The sequence below is a fragment of the Dermochelys coriacea genome, chromosome 1 (assembly GCF_009764565.3).
Source record: "Dermochelys coriacea isolate rDerCor1 chromosome 1, rDerCor1.pri.v4, whole genome shotgun sequence".
Lineage (NCBI taxonomy): Eukaryota > Metazoa > Chordata > Testudines > Dermochelyidae > Dermochelys > Dermochelys coriacea.
In genome coordinates, this window is record NC_050068.2 from 202,266,403 (window position 1) to 202,281,953 (window position 15,551).

General features: G+C 47.3%; 1 protein-coding gene across 6 annotated transcripts in view; it reads right to left on the bottom strand.

Annotated features, from left to right (window-relative positions):
* LOC119843404 (limbic system associated membrane protein) overlaps window positions 1–15,551 on the bottom strand; it is a 1,338,056-nt gene that overhangs the window by 14,693 nt on the left and 1,307,812 nt on the right. The window lies entirely within an intron of this gene.

Genomic DNA, 15,551 nt, shown 5'->3' on the forward strand with positions numbered 1-15,551 from the left:
TACAGAGAAAGTGGAAGTTGCCATACAATCTGTGAGAGGCTAATTAGTTAAGATGCGCTATTATCAGCAGGAGAAAAAAAACTTTTGTAGTGATAATCAAGATGGCCCATTTAGACAGTTGACAAGAAGGTGTGAGGATACTTAACTTAGGGAAATAGAGTCAATATGTGTAATGACCCAGCCACTCCCAGCCTCTGTTCAAACCCAAGTTAATGGTATCTAGTTTCCATATTAATTCAAACTCAGCAGTTTCTCCTTGGAGTCTGTTTTTGAAGCTTTTCTGTTGCAAAATTGCCACCCTTAAATCTTTCTGAGTAAAAACCAGTAGGAGAACACTTCATCCTCTCTGGCCACTCAGTAAAAGATTTAAGGGTGGCAACTTCCACCTTCTCTGTATGTGTATATATATCTTCTTACTATATGTTTCACTCTATGCACGTGATGAAGTGAGCTGTAGCCCACGAAAGCTTATGCTCTAATAAATTTGTTAGTCTCTAACGTGCCACAAGTCCTCCTGTTCTTTTTGCAGATACAGACTAACGTGGCTGCTACTCTGAAACCTATCTCAACAGTGGACCCTGAGCCCCCTGACTAACACTTGCCACCTATAAGCCCTGCAGATGGAGGGCTTGAGGCAGATCCCTGGTGGGGAGCGGAGACAGCATAATGCCTACACAAAAGACAAAAATTTGTTAGTCTCTAAGGTGCCACAAGTATTCCTTTTCTTTTTTGTGAATACAGACTAACACGGCTGCTACTCTGAAACCTGTTATTATGTGAGGATTTTACCATGACCCATGTCTAGCTGGTTATGTTTTAGTTATTCGAAAGAGTTTTTATCTTTATTTCTCTTGTAACCATTTCTGACTTTAAGCCTTATGGTTGTACTCACTTAAAATATCTCTCTTTGTCATTAAATATACTTGTTTTATTTTAATTGGACTATTTGATTATTCCAGTTAAAGTAACAAACTGAAGGATTTTGACTCCTTAAAGGAGCAACAAACTTGAACATTCCTCGGATTGTTCCAGAACAGGGCTGAACATTTCAAAACACATTTTGGGAAAATGTGGGACTGGGGAGAGTGTGGAGTCACCTTACCAGTCATTAGCCAAGGCTGGTGGAGGCCAGTGGAAGGCTGTGGTATTGCAGGAATGCTCCAGGATCCAAAATGTTGCACCAGGGCTGCCAAGTACATAGACATAGAGGGCATGCTTGTGACTGACTGTGGGTGTCCCAGGCAGAGAGCCACAGTGGCAAGGCATTGAGAGGCACTCGGGGTTACAGGGTAAGAGGTGACACAGCTCTTCATTGCATCCCAGAATGTCACAGAGTTAGGCACCTAAATATCTTGGTGGATCAGGTCCTGCACACCTGACTCAGGGCTGTGGATTCCAGAAGACAGCAGGCCACCTAGGGATTAGGCATGTCAATGCTGAGTGCACAGTGCCTAAGTACCTTTGTTGGAGCTGGACCTTAGTGAAAAATTCTGTTGATGATCCACATGGAATAGACCCTCAGCTCCTTTTTTTGCTGAGCTGTGTTGGCTTTCCAGGGTTAACAATCAAAATATTCAAAGCACCACCAATATACTTCATCCTGCTCTGCAGCACTCCTTTGCTATTCCAGTCTGGGGCTCCCCATACAATTCTGCCAATGCTCCTCACTCCTGCCCTGCAGCTCCCCCTCCCCCTCATTCCAGTGCTGGGTGCCCCACACAACTCTGCCAATGCCCTTGATCCTGACCTGTGACAGCCCCAGTTACTGCAAACATGGGCTGCGCTACGACAGAAATTACCAGATGGTGCCAAAATTCATGACATATTTTTGATGAGTATCAGCAAACTCATGTCACTTGTGACCTAGAAACAATCTGTTCCCGCTCTTTTCCCCATGTATTTATGAAGGGCCACTGTGTCCTGTAGCCTGGATTAGCCAGGAACATGCCATGGCAAAGTGAGACATTAGTTCTTTATGTTGCTGGGCCAGCTATGTTTCTTTGGGCCTAGCTTTTGACAAGACACTATATAGAGTCTGTCCCTCAGGCATTGCTCTTGGCGGCCTAATCTCTGGAGAGCGTAGCTGGTCTGAGAAAGGCCCTTGCCCAGGTGGGGGAGCTTTCTGGCATCTACTCAGTCCTGCATAGGGAGGTGCTGGGATGCCGTGGTCTGTCAACGGACGAGTTGAGTGAGAAGCTACACATTCAGCTGATCCAAGGCCACCACATATCAAGCACCAAGCTACTGGGCTGCAAGTTGCCTCCCAGACACAGTCTGAGTTAGTGAGTGGTCATAGCTGAGACAAAGAGAAAGTCGGATCAGCTGAGGGATGGACTGACATGTAAGCTATGCAATGACATATCTTTCTAAAAAATAGGCTCAAGCACCAAAATGGGCTAGATGCAGGAATCGCGGGGTTAAATTCGCTGGCCTATGTTACACAGGTGGTCAGATGAGGTGATCACAGTAGTCTCTTCTGGCCATAAAAGCTATGCGTGGGTGACCCTGTCACCTGGTGGAGCTCTGGAACGGCATCTGCTGTTGACCAGCCAGCCAGTGACTGAATCCCGATGGCAATCCCTAAAGTTTTACATTGGCCAATCATTGCCCATCTGAAGGGGATCCGTGTCCATGTGAAGCCAGCACAGGTAGGTATGGGAAGCTGGTGATGTCAGCTCAGAGATGTGATCACTCTGGAAAGGGGCAACACCAGCCCACTGATATGTTGGTTACAATACAGAGGCGGTGCCTGCTCAGCTGTGTAATAAGTATGGGCTGATGCTGGCCTAGAATTGTGATGGGTATGGGCAGGGAGATGATGCCTGCCCAAGGATGGGTTGATGTGATGGGAAAGGTAAGAGAGCAAGGGCAGCTAAGGGCTGGCTATGATATGAGGATGATGCAAGAATAGGCATGTTATGGCTAGGGAATGTGATGGTTAGGAGAAGGGGCTGATGGGAGTTAGGGGGCTCACGGTACGGAAAGGAAGCCCTGTGATTTGATTAATATGAGAAGGGGGCAATGCTGGCTCAGGTGTGTGGAAGAGGTGTCAGAGAAGGCATGCTATGAACTCTGGGACGGGATGGTCATCAGTCAGCGGGACCTCTCCTCCTTTCTTCTGAGTGTGACTGCCATCCCCCGGCACTGTACACTGCCTTGGCCACATCTTGGTGGATCCTGTGCATCTTTGCCATGGGTTCGATTTTTTTTTTTAGTGCCTCCTTTCTCTTAGCCTTGGGGTGGTTGAAAGGGGGACACCTTGGGACAGATTCCCCAAATCACTTGGGCCAGGCCATTTATGTTATACACTGATCTACTTCGCCCTGTCTCAGCCACACATAATGCTCCCAGGGAAAACCATGAGGGCAATATTAGCTGGAATTATGGCATCCTTCCCCCACTCCCCCCTCAGAGCTTAGCTAGATCCTGCCACGAAGTGGCAAAGGAGGGTTAAGAAATGCAGGCTAATAGCAAGGGCGCTACACCATGTTTCCCCACAAGGTGGTATCCAAAGTCAAAAATGAGGAAAATCTCCTGGCCAAACCGTGCTAACCTGTGCACAGTTCTGCAAACTGGAGGCAAGGCCATGTGGAGATCTTATCCCAACGTTTCCGGGACGATTGCATTTGGGGATCTGGGTCAGATGCACCCAGAAATGTCCCCACCTCCTCTGAATGAGACAGCTGGGCATCAGGAGAGGAGCCCAGAGTCCATGTGAAATGATTCCAGCAACTGGCCCAAGCAGACTTCTGCTATCTACCTACCTAGCAGCCACTCCATCCCTCCCTCCCTACTTCCCAGGTGATTGTTTTGTCTCACCCCCTCAGCTGGGAAGCAGATGTTAATCTGGCCTGTTTCATCTAGCAGCTCTACATGTCATTATCATCTGTGGACTGTGGTCTAACTCGGCAATGGAAGACCTGGAGAGGAGTGGACCTAACATCCAACTTCACTGAGCTACTGACACTTGGTAGGCAACCCTGAAAAACCAGAATGTGCTGTACAGATGCTTCTTGCCACAGCTGGATGTTCTAATGTTGTGACCTGAGGTGAATGCAGTGTTAGTCAGAGACCTTTCCATCCCACATCCTCCCCACAACACTGACCCCAATTCTTTCCTACAACCAGGATGGGGAACACAGAGTTCCGGTGGGACCTGTAAGCAGGGTGGTGCCGTCCCTCTCCTTCAGAGGTGTAGGCAGCAATCTGTAATTAGCACGTCCATGCACGGAGACTAATCTATTGTCCCCAGGCCCTGGACTGACCTGCCACTCCACACAATGCCACTACTCACTCAGTGGCTGAAGGATCTAGCCTGGTCTGAGAGTGAACCCCATAAGCCCCTTCAACTGCACAGAGAACAGCACCCAAATGGCACAGACACCACAGATATCCCCAGTAATTGAACCTATGGGCATTCGTATCACACAGAGATCTCCCGCACTACAGAGGAGTCCCTTCAACTGCACGCACGTAACATTCACCCCCAAAGGGCAACCACAGCTTCTCATCTGCAGAGCGGCTCTCTGCAGGCCCTCCCCATGCCTCCTCATCTAACCACTGGTAAAGGGACTTCCCATGGCCTCTCATGTCGAGTTCTCGGGCTCAGTGATCTGAGGGAGCCAATATGAAGCTGTGGCTTGCGAAACCTAAGAGTGTGATTCTCCTTTCACTTACATTGGTGTAAGTCAGGAGTTGCTCCACTGAATTTAATGTCAAACCAGTGTGAGAGGAGAAATGGGCCCTATGACTCTTTTTTTGAGGAGAGAGGAGAGGTCTGTCTGTAGTTGGGGACTAAGGGAGGAAAAAAATCTAGGAGGCCGTGTTTCAGGGAGCACCACAGCTTCAGAGGCCAGCTCTGTTTACAATGAAGTTCACTGATGCTTATCTGGAGACGTCTCTTGGGCACATCTTGGGACAGGAGTAGTAGCAGGGAAAGAACATAACCATACACTAAAGAAAAAGAGCAGGGGCTGGACAAAAGCTCGTCTCTCTTTCCTCCCTGCCCTCTCCGGCCACAGCCTGCAGGGGCCAGGTTTTTACACATGCCAGCTCCTCTGCAGGAAGTCATTTTTCTAATCTGTTGACTCTTTGCCAGGGCTTCGGAAGATGAAATCTTTATTATCAGGGAGGCTTAAAAGGGAGGAATACTGTTAATTCCATTTTCAAGGTCATACTTTGAAAGTTATTAATTTCTTTCTTCCAAGGCTCTGCACTCTACTTTGAGGCTTTAGGGATTAGCAGCTTCTACTTACTAGGGCTTGCTTGGTTGTGGGTTTTTTTTCACCTTCCTTTGTGCTTTAGGAAAAAGACACAATTCACACACCACTCTGGTTGTAGCATGCTTGTACCTTATTCTCACTGTCAGTTAATACCTATGGACCTGCTGTTGCTACTTATATTCCCTGGTAGGGCGGGTCTTACGATTAAATCTTGAGTTGGGGCACTGGGTGGACCTCATGTCTACACAGTCAATACACTGGCTTTTCTGGAGGCAGCCAGGTCCTCTGCATGAGCTAGCGATGACCCCATTCTAGAGCCCATCCACAGTGGGCTAGCAACTGTTCATGGTGTTCTAGAGATGGCCCATTTTCTCCTGGCTTGCTAGAGTCCATATCGCCATAGCTGCTGTAGAAGGGGACTGCTGTCCTAGCTAACAAAGCCTATGACTAGAAGACCAAATATGGTTCCAAGCCAGGTAGATGAGTTTCTCTCACAGCTAAGCTATTTTTCTCCTGTAGATTTCAGAAAGTTCTGGGGTTTTACCACTGCTGAGAAAACCCCCTCTGCCCCTCTCCTCTTTCATTCTCCAAGCAACTAAGGCTGATTAATCAAAAACTTGGCATGCTGCCTCTCCCAAATGCATTACTGAGCCCATTCTTGTCCTTGATCCTTCCATCTAAAGATCTGATTCTACAAGCAAAGCAGCTGGGGACCATGTAACACAGGTCACTCCCATGGGCCATTCCTGGCTAGAGTCTGAATTCTCTCCCCCACAAGCTTCTAGGAGAGAATGAATCCCTTCCATATTCAGATTTCCAGCTGACTGCACATGTGTGCACCAGTGTGTCCCATCCCCTCAGCAAGCAGCCAGTGCTGAACACAGTCCAGCTTCTCACTGCAGGGCAAACAGCCTGGATCCCACAGCACTGGGTGTGCAGTATGTTGGTTAAATAGATGCCTGGTCTGTGTTCACCCCGCCACCCATCTTCATGCATAGCTGCACAAGGCACCAATGAATCCTTTGGTGTGCCAGGTTTTCATGGGCATGAATTGTATGCATGTGTCCGGGGGGTGGAAGACTGGGGTTGGGGCATGGAGACAGGGTAGGGGATAGCTGTGGGGAATGAGGTACAGTGGGTCGAAGGTGGTGGGGCAGGAGAGTGAGCAGAGATGGGGCTTAAGGGGAGAGACGGAGTGGGAAACAGAGAGTGAGACAGAATGAGAAGCAGGGAAGAGGGGGCAGGGGAGTAGTCTTAATGACGGGTACTGAGTGAGACAGAGGCCGACGCAGAGAGAGCTTGCAAGGAAGTGATGGAGGATATGTCTGCACTTTGACCAGGGGCTGATTCCCAGCTTTAAGAGACACACCTGCACTAGCTGTGATCAAGCTAGAATGCTAAAAATAGCCATAGCACCACAAGCAGTGGGAGGGGCTAGCTAACCCCACCTACAATCCCTTCCATGATGCTAGGTACATACTTGGGGCGTCTCCTCTTGCGACTTGTGCTGCCATGGTGACCTGTTTAGCGTGCTAGCTGGATCAGAACCAGCCTAGGTATGTCTCCTTGAGCTCGGATTCACACCTCCAGGTCTTGTGTAGGCGTGCACAGAGGCAGATAGGGAGAGCGGACAGAGAAAGAAAATGGAGCATGAATGAGAGAAGTCTGAAGGGAGATAGAAGAGGACAAGAGGTTGGCACAGAGAGATGTAGAGAAGGAAAAGAGGAGGTTAATAGAACAGGATAGAAGGATAGTAGAGAGGGGACAGAAATGGGCAGGGAGATAGACTGACAGAAAACTGTTCTGTTTTTCCCTTTGGTGAAGGCTTCTTTTGTTCCTTTCTCTCCCCTGGGCTGTGGTCTGGCCACCGCTGTTCTGTAAACAGGCCTTTGTTAGTGTCTCTGCGAGCATGTATATAGAGCAATGTGCATGCTGTAGATGGCATATGAGCTGGTTAGTGTCTATACAAGTGTGTGTACTATGTGCCTGCACTTGTGGGAGTAGGTATGCATCTGCTTTTGGTGTTGTGTGATCAGGGTTGTGTGTAAAGTGTGTGTGTGTGTGTGTGTGTGTGTATAGATCCTGGGATGTCACCATTATGTTCACAGCCGTCTGTGTACTTCAGGGGCCTGACTCTCAGTTGCACTAAGGCCCCTTTACTTTGCTCTTGTTGGCAGAAATGGCCTTCTGAGAATGCCCTCTGATGTAGCGCTGACACAGGGATTCAGTCCTGAGGCTGCTCTAACTTACACCAAGGGCCAGGTAAGACCCTGCACAGTCCCTGGATGGGGTTGGGGCTAGATTCTCTGCTATGCCTCTCGGGAACCACAGCCCAGAAGGTGCAGCCCAGAAGGCGGGGAGCAAAGGTGGCTTTAAGCCACCTCTGCATCTCCTGGATTCTGGGTCTGGCTGGGGGCCAGAACGGCCCTCAACATATTCTGTGGCCTGCGTTGTGCAGGAGGTCAGACTAGATGATCAGAATGGTCCCTTCTGACCTTAGTATCTATGAATCTATGAATCTATATATTAGAGTGGCTTTTGGGGGCTGCTTTAACTTATGGTAGCCTCACTGTGACTGCCATTGGGCTGTTCAGAAGCACTCTACTTCCTGCCCCCAGCATGTCCCCATGCCATGGACTGCAAGGGGGGCAGAGCAGTGCTGGGTATGTCAGACCTACCCTTCTCCTGGGGAAGCCTCCCCCTAGCCACTGTGGCCCCTTTATGGCCCCTGAATGTTACTGAAGCAGAATCTGGCCTGCGGCTTGAAACTCCCTTTGTCCACTCTACCTCCATCTCCACCCAGAGGCAGGAATGAGTAACTGAGAATGAGGGCCCTAGACATAGGTGTGTTGTGTGTGTGTGAGAGAGAGAATAGCTAACACTATAGATGTCATGTGAGATGTGTGAACACAACCCTGTGTGTTTTCATGTTTGAGTTGGCGTGAGTGTGAGTGAATTATAACTCTCATGCAAGTCAGTTTGTATGTCTCCCTGTGTGAGTAGATATGTGTGTCCTATAGCTGTTGGGTGAGTATGTATGTGTGTAAATACAGATGTGAGAGTGGTTCTGTGCGCACTCTAGAACTCAAATGCTGGCCTCCTCTAAAGCCCCTTATTGGTATTCCAGCAGTGGAAAATTATCTTAAAACTGCCCGAAACAGCCCTTGTGTGGGGGAGTGCTTGAGTGGATCTGAGCGAGCTATGGTGGCTTTCTGCTAGCCTAGCCCAGCCCCCCTGGCTGGAGCAGGTTGTGCACTTGTGATCCCTGATGGGGTACAGCCCCTATAGAGCTGTTATAACTCATTACAACTTAGAGCAACCCTGAGGCTACTCTGAGTTTCACCGGGCGGGGGTGGGAGGGGAAGAGGGCACTGAACTGGCTCTTAGCCGGTGTCAGGTTTGGGGCAGCATGGAAAGATGGCACACAATCCCTTCTGATTGCCCTTTAGGTGGTCCTAAGCACCCGAGGATCAAGCCCTAGGTGGTGTGTGCATTGAATAAGCCGACGTGTGTATCTCCATGTGAGCAAGTAGGTGTGTCCACTATAGGTGTTGGGAAAGTTGATTTGTGTTTGTGTGTGTCAAGTCCCACAACACTACCATATACGATGCTGGCTGGGACTAAACAAAGCTGCACTGATTATGTTACATCCTCTTCAACGCAGGAACCACTTGCACTGATTCTCCCCCTGCTCCCTGCTCCTGCTGACACCTGACATAGCCATTCCCAGAAGTGCGAAGGGCACACTAAGCCCCATTTTCCCTTATTCTCCTTCCAAACACACCCCACCCTCTTTTGTTAGGTCCTTTGATGGGCACAACACTTCCTGTGTGTGCGCCAGGAGGACTCTGCTTTTCCGCGAGTCTGATTTGTTTGCAGAAAGGGTTTTTTTTCCTGGTGTTTTTGTTTTTCTGAGAGAGCGCTGAGACAGCTGTATTAATCATGCAAGCCCAGCCATGTGTAATGTGCTTTATCAAACACGAGCAAGCACTGAATGGCAACCAGTTGCGAATGGGCCCAGCGCAGTGCCTGAGCCTAGAAGATAAACCCGACGCTTCCCAAACTGACTTACCATCCTCAGTTAGTGAATGGAGAGGCTGTTCGCTCGGGACAATAACCAGATGGGAGGCCAATTTGCTAGGCAAATTCCTTAGCGGTTTGTAAAGTGGAAATGGGGAAGGAGGGTGAGGATGTGGGGGGGGAGGGCAGCTCTATTCAAGATTAAAAAGAGAATAATGTCTGTTCTCTCCCCACCCCACTTTAATTTCAGTGCAGCTTTTCACAACAGGTTCTGCTACTTGGAAGGCAACTGAAAAAGGAGCGGGAGAGAGAGAGAGGGAGGGAACAGGGGTCTTTATGTGTATTTGTTATAAACTTGATATAAGATTTATATCCTCACCCCAAAAACTCCCCCGTCCCTCCAAGTAAAGAGCTTAGGGTAATGGTTTAAGAGACAATATTGTTATTCCCTGAATGGTCACATGGAGGCATCAGGAGCTGGTTTGAAGCCATGCCAAGCGGTGCGTTTCACAGCTGGATCTGTAGTTCTGCCAAGTTCTGGATTGTTTGGATCTGGAGGGGTATGTTCTGCCTGAGTGCTGATCTAAATTGAACCAATCAACAGTACTGCTCAAACTCTGCTACCAGCGACCACACCTGGCAATTTATTACCCGGATTGATTATCCTAGGGTGGGATGATTTCTAATCCATTCAGTGAAGATGGGGATTTTTCCAATATTCTGACCCAGAACCCCCTCTAAGCACTAAGGCATGAACACAGTTTTGCAGCTATGCTCTGTGTGCAGCAAACAGTGCTACAACCTGGTTAAGCTGTAGCTGTGGCTAAAAGGGCGTCAAGTGTGTTTACCACTCTATAGTGAGGGCAAAGGTCGAATTGAAGAGAATTTCCCAAGACTTTTCAGTCCTAGCTCTCAAACCTCCTCCTCCCTCTCACTCAGCTCATTGGATTCTCCACAGCACTGCAGCTGGAGAGGGTTATGCAAATTTATGCAATCCAGGGCTCATTTCGGAATAAATCACTCTAAATTAAATTAATGAACAAAAAATACAGAAAACAGAGCAAGCAATAAAAATATTTCTCTCTCTTTTGTGGGGGGGGGAGGGAAGCAGGGGGAGGGAGGAAGCTGATTTTTTTTTTATGGGGAACAGAGGGTTTTTGAGCAGTCTTGACAAATGTTAGCCCAAGCTAATGTTAGTTGTTATAATAATACTAAGACGTGGAGTTGCTCTAGCTCCCGATCCAAGGTGCTGTTTCTAGACCTGAATTAATTCTCTCAACTCCCTCTGAGGTCAGTATTATTATCCCCCTTTTACACATGGGGAAAGTGAGGATGAGACAAGACATGCAACTTGCCCAAGGTCACATGAATCATAGATTCACAGGTGTTAAGGCCAGATGGACCATTGTGATCATCTAGTCTGACCTCCTGCATAATGCTGGCCACAGGACTTCCCTGAATTAATTCCTATTCAGAATAGAATAGATCTATTAGAACAACTTCCAATCTTCAGTAAACATTGCCAGTGATGGAGAATGCCCTACACCCTTTCATCAGTTGTTCCAGTGGTTAATTACCCTCACTGTTAAAAAGTTGCATCTTATTCCCAGTTTGAATTTGTCTAGCTTCAACTTTCGCAATGATGAGTCTGTCTATGGTAGACCAGGAACAGAATCCAGCTGTCCCGAAGTCCTGGCTTGTGCTTTAGTCACCTCTGCTCCTTTCTGCTTCATTGGCCAGATTTTCAAAAGAGCTCAGCATCCCACATGATCATGCCCTTTGGTGCCAAAGGGTATGTCTTCACCACAGAGTTAGACCCGGTGACTGGCACATGGATCTGAGCACCTGAGCAAGCCTACCCCAGTTTGAGCATCCATACTGCAAAGCCATACCTAAGCCACAATCATGTTACTGCACCTTACACTGGTGCTGTACTCACCAAATTGGAACAGAGCTTGTTTGAAAATCTGGCTCGATAACATCAGCTGGAAGCCTTCTGAATCCCTGAGCCCTACTTTCTGCTTAGGGTGGCTGGTATTAAAACAAGTGAGCTTCTGCTGAGCTGCAGATAACTGAAACCAACCATCAATCCAATTATGTGACAGAGGTGCACCCTGGTCATACACAAATATACCATTACAGAGTGATGAGCCAAGCCTGAATTGTGGACCCAAACACGCTGTGACCTTTGGGAAAGTTCTGATCCAGAGATGGATCAAAATGTTGCACCTCATGCTTGTCATGTCTTTTAATTATATCTGTGTCCTGGCTGCTCCGGTGTGAGGAACAGGAGTCAAAACAAGCATTTGGGCCTGTTTATGCTACAAGTTCTCAACCATGCTAAAGAATTAACATGTTTTAAAAGCAGCGTATGCGATTTGGGATTTCACTGTTCCTTCCTTTGAGCCCTGCTAGGGAAGTGAGTTCAAATCCTAAAGAACGGTTGGGGATGGGGAGGGACCTTCATCATGGTTTAAACTGGTTTCATGATGGGAACCAAATAATGAGCATAAAGATCAAATTCAGACCTGGTGTAAGCAGAATTTGGCCCTAGAAACACTGTGGTGCCTGCCAAGCAATTCCTCTTCTTGGGCATGAACAGCGGGTATGGCAGTGCCTGACCCACTTGCAAGCACCCAAGGACTTAACAAAGGATTTTTTATTGTCTGATTGGGACTGGCTTGATCAAGGGAAAGCAATTCTGACTGCTCAGCAGGCCAGCCCTGTACTATGTTGGCTCCTCAGACCTGCTCAAAAGGTCCTGTTTCCCCATGATTTTTTTTCCTGTAGAGACATCCTGTTTAAAACCAACCAGACCACCCAGCTTTTGCCAAATGCAGAGTCACTCTCCGTGAGAAAGGTGTTCACTCACTGGAATTGCTTTGGAGCTAAGGTCCATGTGTTGGAGGGAGTGTGTTGGGAGAGAACAAGTGATCACATTAACAGGAGAGGTCTCTGTGCTTCCCAGAAGGGAGCCCAGTTCCTGGGTAGGAGGGAGAAGAATGGGAGGCCGTTAAAGGGAAAGCTGCTCTTTGGGTCTCGTAGGAAGCTCCAACCTCTGGTCATTAGACACAAATGAACAGCTCTCTTCTCCCTCCCTCCCACCCCAATCAAGGCATTAGTAACAATACAACCTACAAGGACTACAGCTAAAAGGAGACTAGCTACAATCTACAGTCCATCCAGGGTCATTCTCCAATCTGTGTCTGTTTGGTGGAAAGATAGGCCTGCCCCCGAACAGTCACCTCACCACTATTTTTATCCTGTTGATGAGCAATGGAACTGGATTTTGTTTGATGTGGCCCTACTGAGTGGCTTCTGCACTTGATTCCTTCTGGTGTTAAAATACACAGCCCAGGATAGTGCCACTCACTGCCCCGGCACTTGGCAAGCTCTGGCAGAGATCCCAGGACAGGCACTGTGAAGGAGGTGGGGCTGATCTGTAATCTAGGTGACCTAGTTGGTGGGATAGTTTTTAAAACTATGGTTTTTAAAATTATGGGTCTGTTGGGTTAGGGGAATGTTTACTATTTTCATGTGTTGGTTCAGTTTAATAGCAGGACTGTTAGGAAAGTAGCAGGAAGGTAACGCAATGACTCCAAGATAAGCAACCTCCCAGTAAACAAGGAGGGCTCAAAAGTGACAATGCTTGAGCTGTTCTCTGGGAAAATGCAACTTATAGGCTCCAGTCAAAGTTACAAGACTGCTTTTGCCACAGTTGGCTGCCAAAAGACCAAAGGAACGCTAAAGAGTTTAAAAGTCCAGGGACGAGGTAGCTGTCTAAGAGCAGCTCATGGAGAACAGATTGATGCTGAGACAGACGCCGCTGGAGGGCCTGAAGAAGCAAAACGTACCTGGCCCACTACTATAGGGTGGTGGAGTTTAGGAGTAAGACTGTTAAGATTGGTTTGACAAAGCTGTCTGGTCACCTGTATGAATCACAGGTCACAAGCTCCCAAAGGGAAGAACTGTAGGTGCCAAATCCACTGGGGCCTGCTAAGTAATCATGGCTGGTACACAGGGTACTACAGTCCAAGGCCCAATCTAAGAGTGTGAGACTCATGGGAATCCCCCCTGAAAGAGGTGAACGCACAAGGCCCTGGGCGGGGCGGGGGGGCGCAATCAGAGAGACCAGAAAAGGTACATCCAGACCTGTGATTATGGCAGGCAGCACAGAAAAAAACATCCTTAAGGCTTAACAGAGATCCCACTAGCCTTATCCTCGGAAGGAGAGGGGCCTCCTTGAAAACTTTCTTCCACAAAAGAACTCTGAGCTCTTTTGAAAATCTGGCCCTACTGATGATGCAGTGATGCAACAGCCAGATGCTGTGACATCACAGCATAAATAGAGCAATGTTACAACACGATGATGTGACATTAGCCCAGATGAGATTTCAGGCACTTTGAATGCCTTGCCTCAACAATCAGGATGGCTAGAAATTTTTCCAGGGAATTTGGTACCGTAGTGGTGGTCACAGGCCCCATTTTCAACAGCTGAAATAAGGACGAGTTGGGTTTCACTAATGCTCTAGGAAAGTCTTCCCCATCAAATTCAAGTCCCGTATATTGTTAAATAGCTCCCTTTGAAATCTCTGACCTCTTTTAAACAGCAGCTAGCAGATAATAACAATTCTTAGAATGTACACAGCCCTTTCCATCTCAATGCACCTCACTAATTAATTCACTAATTAATTAATTGCCAGAAACCCCAGGAGATTGGAAAGTGCCATCTATATTTTATAGATAGGGAAACTGGGGTACAAAGAGGGGACGTGACGTGCCTTAGGTCACAGAGGAGGCTGATGGCAAAGAGAACGGAACCCAAAAACCCATATAGTGATGGAGTCCATGTCATGCAAGGAAACTTTTTTGCCTGGTGTTTCTTTAAAGGTGAACTGCAAAGGACAAGTGAAAATTGAGATAAGCACCAATGCCTGAGCTGGATGCCCACATTAAAGAAGCAGCTGGGAGCTTTCAGCAAAAGAAATGAGGTGCAGAGTATTAAAATTATATTTTCCTCCTGTGAAATCCTCTTAGCACTTCCTGGTTCACTGAAGATATCGCAGAATACAACAAATTCCTAAAGACTCACTGAAACTGTGATGTCACAGTGTGATGTCCACTGAGACATTATTACTGAAACAAGAAGCAGCAAGAAAATATCAAAGGCAGTGGGGAAGAATTGTCATAGGTTGATTAAAACTGTGCTGGATGGCGCAGGCAGTTTGGCTAGAACTTAGAAGGGGCATTTGGCATAGAAATCTGGGCTTAGCTCAGCTGCAATTTTTAGCATTTGCCTTAATGGGCCACTAATGCACAACAGGAGACAATACAGTTGGGAGAAAAAATAGCAAAACCTTTGTCTGCCTGTGGAATTAAAAAAAAGACAAAAATGTCTTTTCAATTTGTAGAAAAATATTTGCCATTAAAAACCCCACATCTTAAAAAATTAAAAGAACCAAAAACTTAAACCCTAAACAGCCATTGTGACTTTAATTTCATATCTGAGCCCATGTTTCATTTATAGTGTGTTTGATAATTGCATTTAATTGGATTTATTTTTCCACACTAGATTCCCAACGGCCTGCTTTACTCCTTTTCCCAGATTCTTGAAAGTTATTTGCGAATCACTCCCTGGGATTTAATTTTAATGTTGGCTTGATTTCAATTTTTCTTTTTTTGGGGTACTTTTCATTAATTGTATTTGCAGATTTGCCTTTAAATATAATAAGTGTAGCCCTATCCTGGCCCTGAAGAAGTTGTCTGCCGCAGAGCTTGATTTGAAACTGAGGGGTAGTTAAGTGAAGATGGTGTAAAACTCCTGCCATCCATTGCTCACTTCCTCTAAGGCAGTGTTTCCCAGTGTTTGCTGTGCCCGGCCAATGGGGGCTGTGGGAAGTGGCGCGGGCCGAGGGACGTACTGGTCGCCGCCAGGGGCTTTCCCTGAACAAGCTGAGTCCCAAGTTTCGGAAACACTGCTCTAAGAAAATGCTGGTGTTCTGCCTGGCACACTGAATTGCTTTCCAAAAGAAAATGGACTCCTAATAATCCTTTGCATTTGACCTCAAAGTGCTCCAGCAACATTAACTAGTTAGTCCTCATGCCAGCCCTGAGAATTAAGTATCAATGTCTCCATCATAGAGCTGGGGAAACTGAGGTATGGTGGGGCATAGGCAGTGCTTAATTAGTAATGAAAGAGATGTCAGGGCTCAAGTAATTTTTTTACATTTATAACTGATGCAGCAGGCCCAGAGGTGCTGGGGCTATGAACTGCCAAGCCCAAAGGTGCCAGGGCTCAGCCCTGCCAAG